Source organism: Alligator sinensis, unplaced genomic scaffold, assembly GCF_000455745.1.
Source record: "Alligator sinensis unplaced genomic scaffold, ASM45574v1 scaffold1595_1, whole genome shotgun sequence".
Classification (NCBI taxonomy): Eukaryota; Metazoa; Chordata; order Crocodylia; family Alligatoridae; genus Alligator; species Alligator sinensis.
Window position 1 is genome coordinate 108754 of NW_005843277.1, and position 6747 is coordinate 115500.

Genomic DNA, 6747 nt, shown 5'->3' on the forward strand with positions numbered 1-6747 from the left:
TTTCCTCCCTTTCTTGAAGATAGGTAGTTGGGTATTGTTGTCTTTGATAGGTTCTGGTGCGCAGTTTGTGGGGGTACTGGAGATAGTTGGCAGGTTTTGTGTTTTGAGCTGTAGGAAGTTGGCTTCAGTTCTGGTGATGAGGTTAGGTGCTTGTTTGAATGTACAAACCACTTTTCAAAGCTGGGCCTATGAACTGCACTTCATCAGCCTCCTAGGTAGTAGGTACAGGAACTCATGGACTCAATATAGACAGTTGAATTCTGGCAGGCTGCAACCTGCCGGACATCTGACACCCCAGGCACCTCTGCACTTTTACCTGAGCTGCTACATACCTTTTCCCCCCTACACCCACTCTCCACCCCAGCCTGTCCCTCCCTCCCTAACACCTATATTTCCATTTTCACTGACTGGCTTTCTTGCCTGCACTGTGGGCCAGGCCAGCCTCTGGCTTCTTTAGTATTCCTTCCATCCAGGACCAACTGCAGGTACTTCCTCAGCCTGGCAAAGGGGTTTTCAACCCTAAAGATTCCAAAGATACATTTTTTTAAGTACTTTTTTTTTTTTCATAATACACATATAGATATAAAAACACAAGATAAGCCTTCACATACCATGAATTACATTACATGGCTTTGTGGCCTCACCAGGGGCTACCATCCCTGCAGTTTTCAGCCCCCTGTGGTATAACACATAGACATGACAGGAGTTTTGCTTTCAAGAATTTGGGGTGCAGTTGCCCCCAAGACCCCTGCACTTATCTTCTTGAAATTTGGCAGGCTTCATTCTCTCAGCAGAGGCTAGCACCTCTGCAAGTTGTACCCAAATAAGAGCTAAAATAACAAAGGTATAGATATTTTATTCATCCCCCATTATAACCTATAGCTCGGTCTCCAAGGCGGCTCTGAAGCTTCGGAGCCGCTTCAGCCGGATCAAAGCGGCAAACCGATCTGAAGCCCCGGATCAGATCGCAACCATCCAAAGCAGCCAGATCTGAAGCCGGATCGGATCGCTACCGACTCACACAGGCCTACCATCCAGGTCTTCTTTGCAGTTTCTCCTCTGCCCGGATTTGCCATGTCTCCTCTCTCCGCCCAGGCTTGTCTCCAGTAAATTGTTCCTTTTCCTTCATTCCTTTGGAGTTTTGTGGCAGGGCAGGCTTACTGCCCTGTCACAGTGTGCACACATCATTTCAGAGGATGATCACAAAAAGAAAATTGTTTGCAAGGACAAGGTATCTATGTGTAATTCATGTGTGTGTATTTGTATATTTGATTATGATATTTTTTTTGTATGTTTCTCTGTTTACATGCAAGAGGAAGTAGTTTGCAACAGCTGGTAGCAGATACATTTTGGGTATTGTTTGAGCGTTGTTGTGTTGTGTTACGTTTCTGGGAAGTTTTGTATCCCAACAGCATGTTTTAAAGGCTAGAGTCAGCTTGTATAAACAAGTACTAAGTGACTGCACAGTAGGTAGATTTACTACGCAGTAGCATTGCTGAACGGCCTTTTCACAATGCTGACTGCACAGAAGTCTGAACCTATGGCACAGTTGTGTCATGTCACGCTTTCTGCCACATGATGTGTGGTAGTCACAAGCTACTGCAGAGTCAGCATCTTGTGTAGACTCAGCCATTGTTTCTCAAGATGCAGGCAATAAAGTTGAAGCAATGACAGTGTAGGGCAGGAACAACAATTGTTTTGATATTAGGACAGTAGCTTATCTTGGATGGGATGTATGTCAAAATCCTGGTGCCATAACACAGAGACAGTGCTATGAGATGAAAGGAGCAAACAAAGAAGGCTTTGTGTCTTCCTACTGCTGAACTCATCTTCAGCATAGTATAGAGGATGTGGGTATAGGAACACAAGAGTACAAAGGGGGAAATGATAATAATGAGGTGTGAACCAAGGAGGTGTCTCCGCATACCAGCTCTCATACAAAAAAATGGTTCATTGTATTGTTCCCACAGGGGGAGAAACTGAAGAGTCACGTGGGTTGCACAGTACTCAAGAATCCCTGCCAGAATTATTTTGATACAGCCTCTCCTGGTCATAACCACAGTGTAGTAAAGTGGTTTGCATATAGTGACAATGCAATTGATAGGCCATGGAAGTCAGGAGGAAGCAATCTACTGTGTCAGAAGAGATCAAAAACTACATCTGTGCCATATAGTCATAAAAGGAGTTGGATTTATTCTTGGAGATTAGATTATTCAATAGCTTTGGAACAACAACTAAGGTGAAGCAGACCATAAAAGGAGATGGATTTATTCTTGGAGATTAGATTATTCAGTAGCTTTGGAACAACAACTAAGGTGAAGCAGATCTCCTGGAGTTTGGGGCCTCCCACCTGGCACCCCAGAAAAACATGTACATGGCCCTCTAGATTCTGTGGGTGATTTGCTCCTAGGTGGGGGAAGACCAGTGTAGTATACAGAAGCAGCACTAGCAACACTGCCTTCATGAGCACCAGGCACCACCACCCCGCCACCCGCATCAACAGGCAGTGCAACTTCAGTCTCTTCCCATCTTTTCCATCCTTTCAGATCCATGAAAGAAATGGATGCAAGATTAGGCCTCTGGGTTGCTCTGGCTGTAGTGTTAAATAAAAGCTAGACTGTGCATCCTTTACTCATACTAGAGAATGATTACTTTCATGGTTAGACCTATTTACTTCAATATAATTATTTGCCTGAATAATTATTCAGTAGCATGAGCAAAGGGTTCACAACCTGACCCACAGAGAACAACCACTACTGGTCATCAGCAATGTGTAAATGTAGCTCTCAGAATAACCTGCTTCTGTTCACTGAGTTTTGCAGCCCACAGCCATTCTGATAATATAAAACTACTGCCTGTACTAGAGTTACTCCAGAGATTAATTTGGCTTCCCATGTGTACATAAAACTAACTGGATTTTCCCCAATGTCCTTTGAAATAGTGATGAACAATAGTTAATAACTATGTTTTCTGTACTTCTGTACAGGAAGAATTACCTACTCCTCAAAATATTTCCACCATTTGCTACTCTGGGACTTAGTTTATAAGTGTGCTGGGAATGAAATCATCAACCAATTTTGCTATAAATAATGGAGCCAGATCCTCAACATGTGAAAATCAACAGAGCTCCATTGGTTTCAGCGGGCCCTGGCAGTTTTTACCAGCTGAGAATGTCCTGAAAAGTTTTGTTTCTTATGCTCAGTGAGTCCACAAGGCCTCATTTACTTACTAAAATTTAGCGCCAATTTTCCTCTTTTTTTTAAGCAACCCTTGAGAAGTCAATAAGTGTCCCCTGTCTCTAGACATTTAATAAAGGGGCCAGATTCATCCTGGGCATACATTTCCTTGGTTTCAGTACTGTTACACCAGCTGATACCACTGAATTTTAACAAGCCCCTGTGAAACTTGTTAAAGAATGAAATTCTGCTTCATGGTAATTGCAAAGACTTTTTTAATAATGCCCAGTGGGGCCTATTTAAATTAGCAATATGTCATTGTAAGGTGATTAGTGGAGCTGAATTCTGAAGGAATAAATCAATTAAATATGATAGACTGATAATATTATAAGTAAAAACGTATGTGGACACTAAGTCTGATGACTCTGCCAAGGTCCCTAAATACCAAGAGGTGATGGTCACCTTAAATGTCCAGAGGGTGAACAGATCTGGATCTTTTTTCCAATACATTTGTCCCAATTAGGAGGCAGATTAACAAAGCTAAAGTCATTATTGCTGAGGGTGTGTGGCTGAGGCGAATGGCATTTTTTTAAATGTATTTGTTTGAACAGAGTAGGACACAGAGGTGCAGTATTGAGTCTGTGCCACAGCTCAGGTGAGATTAATTGCAGACTAATTCTAGAGAAGGATGTTAGCAGAGAGAAAAAAAAAGAAAACCTAGTATTTTGTAGGGATTATGCAACCTGTCCAAAGTAAGTCTTAATGAATTTAGGGGCCTTTCTCCCATAGGGGACTTAAAAATCATAATCTAAATACGGGAGTTCACACTTAACGCTGATTGATGGGATTTAGCCAAGAGGTGAGAAGCTTCAGGAACCAGATATTCTGCCAGCTTCCCTCTCAGAAGTTCAAGCCAAAGACATATCACCCGAGCCAGTTTAACTTGTGATATTATTCACTGTATATCTATGTATTTTCCATTAAACCTGTGTTTTTATAGCAGCTCCCTGCCTGCTGTGTTAAAAGATGGGTGGATTTATGGTGCTTTCAATGTAATATCCAGAGATAGGAATAGAATACCATGAGAAAATGCATACAGATCTAGTTAAAGGACAACCATTATGAGGACCTTGTCACATGTTACACTTCAGATATATTTTATTCAGATCATAGTAAGCATTAGAATGACTTAGTATTACTGTGAGACTGTTCGGGAAACTTTCTAACTACAATCTAAAATGCATCCTAAGCACTAGAGGCACTGAAGACTCCAGTGTATTGAAGGGTCAGGGGACCAGAAAGCAGCCGTTTGTCACCCAGTTGACACTGCACTGGAATCTCCCACTTGTATTACCTGTGTGGAGCAGTCCAAGGTTAGTTCAACATGGGTTAGGCATTATGATCTGGAAATACTCCATGCCAGAAAGTCCTAACTTTGCTATACTACAATGTCATTTAGCACATGTTTTACTGCTTGAATGCTGGGACACTAGGGGCTTCTATGCATTTGTAGGGAGCCAACTGAGACGCGCTCAAAATCCAATGTGTCAGAGCAGACTTGATTAATCAAGTCTGCTGGAGCACAGAAATAAATGCGCTCCAGCAGATCTTAGCATCACATGCATCAGTGTCCCCACACCAAAAAATGGTGGCAGAGTGCTTTGAAATGAAGTTCGTTCGATGAGCTTTAGTTCAAAGTGCCCCACCAGCATTTTTCAGCATGGGGGATGCTAATATGTGATACATGGTGCTCAGGCACTTTTAATTCGAGCAGCTCACTAATTTAAGTACACCCATGTGCCTTCGAGAGCACGTGTAAAAATGCCCTAGCATTTTAAGTGCAGTTATCATGCTAAGTGTGTGACAATGCCCTGAGATCTCCTAGTACACAGAAAGCCAGAACGGTGAGGGGAAGGACTCCAGATATAATTTACAAAGGCCTGGTTATGGAGTTTTGTCTATTCTGAAAATAAGTTGTATGATAGTATAGTTACTGGAATAAAATCCCTGACCCAATTTAGGCCTCCGTCAGGAGTGGCACAATGTTATGTATGGTTTGCCTGATTTTCATAAGTTACTAGTGATTTGGGATGTCCCAGTTTTTCAATGGCTCAACTTAACATTCCTGGAAAAGACATGATACTCAGACACTTGATGGTCATCAGTCACTTCTTCTTATGAACTTACGATGGCATGTCTTGAGCCCAGGGCGATCCAACTTCTATGTGGCTGGGGACTGAATACCCTGCAGGCTGCACTACAAGAAGCCATACACCTGAGGCCCAGACCAGGGTGAGCTTCAGGCACCCTGGGCTGCACACTGGACTAACACCCCCTTGATGCACCATGTGCCACCCCCTCCACCCCACACAGCCTCAGGCCCACCCTCAGGCCCTTGTGTAGTGCTGCACTGATGGGGTAACAGATACAGAGAAGGAAAGTGATTTGACCAAGATCATACATATGGCAGAAGAATTTATATCTTCTGAGGCTAAATTTATATCTTTTTGTCTCTTCTTCAGTGCTTTATCACTTGGCAACACTACCTACATGTAAGCAGAAGGAAAAGGGATTCTAAAACCTTTCATTCTGGCCTTTTATTCTACACAATATCAATCCATTGTCCTACCTGTAAATTGTAAATACCTGTGAAGTATGCAAGATAAAATGTGCTAGTACTTTTTCCCCAGGACAATGCTATGTAAATTAATTACAGTTCATTCAAGTTAATTGTCAGTTATTCTGGGGACAAAGATGTCAGACTCTATGCTCTTCCTGATCATTTACTAGTGATTGACAATTAACTTGGATAAACTGTGATTAATTTACGGAAGTTACAGAACCTAGGCACCTAATTCTGCCAGTGACCTAGGCACCTAATTCTCACTGAAGCTACAATCCCAGTCAGTGTGGGAGGTCACTGAAGTCCCCAGTCCCTTAGGCAGAGGACAACAGGTAGAAACTGTTTGAAGCTGAAAGCATCCATGCAGATCATTACAAAGAACAACTGTGGTTGGTACCTTTTGCAAAGCAGCCTAGTAGTTAGACCACTTATCTAGAAAAATGGAGAAACAAAGCGCACTTCTGCACATGACCTGGGGGTGAGGTGGCAGTGCTTCAATTAAAGTGGATCCGAGAGCCTCTCTAATTAAAGTGCCACTGCATATCCTATATCAGCGTCCCGCCACTTAAAAATGGCAGCGGGACCGCTTGAACTAAAGCTGGCCAGATCAGGCAAAAATTGTCACTTTTGTCTGTGCCCTAAGTCACCCTTTTCCCAGGGGAATGTTTTTCTTTCAGAATTACGGAAGAATACTCCCTCTTGATTTTATCTCCTGTCTGTTTCTCTGCCTATACATGGATTGATCTCTCCCTCTTCTACAGGTGGTATTTTTCCCATCAAATAACCTCTTTTTTATATTTTTAAATGAAAAAGTAGATTTTCAAATAAGTTATGTTTTTAGCATTGGCCTCTAGACAAAACAAAACAATGACGATATATTCACCATCCCCCCATCCCACCTTGAAAAAGCCAAGACATTTTCAGTCATATATTTATATACTAGCAGAA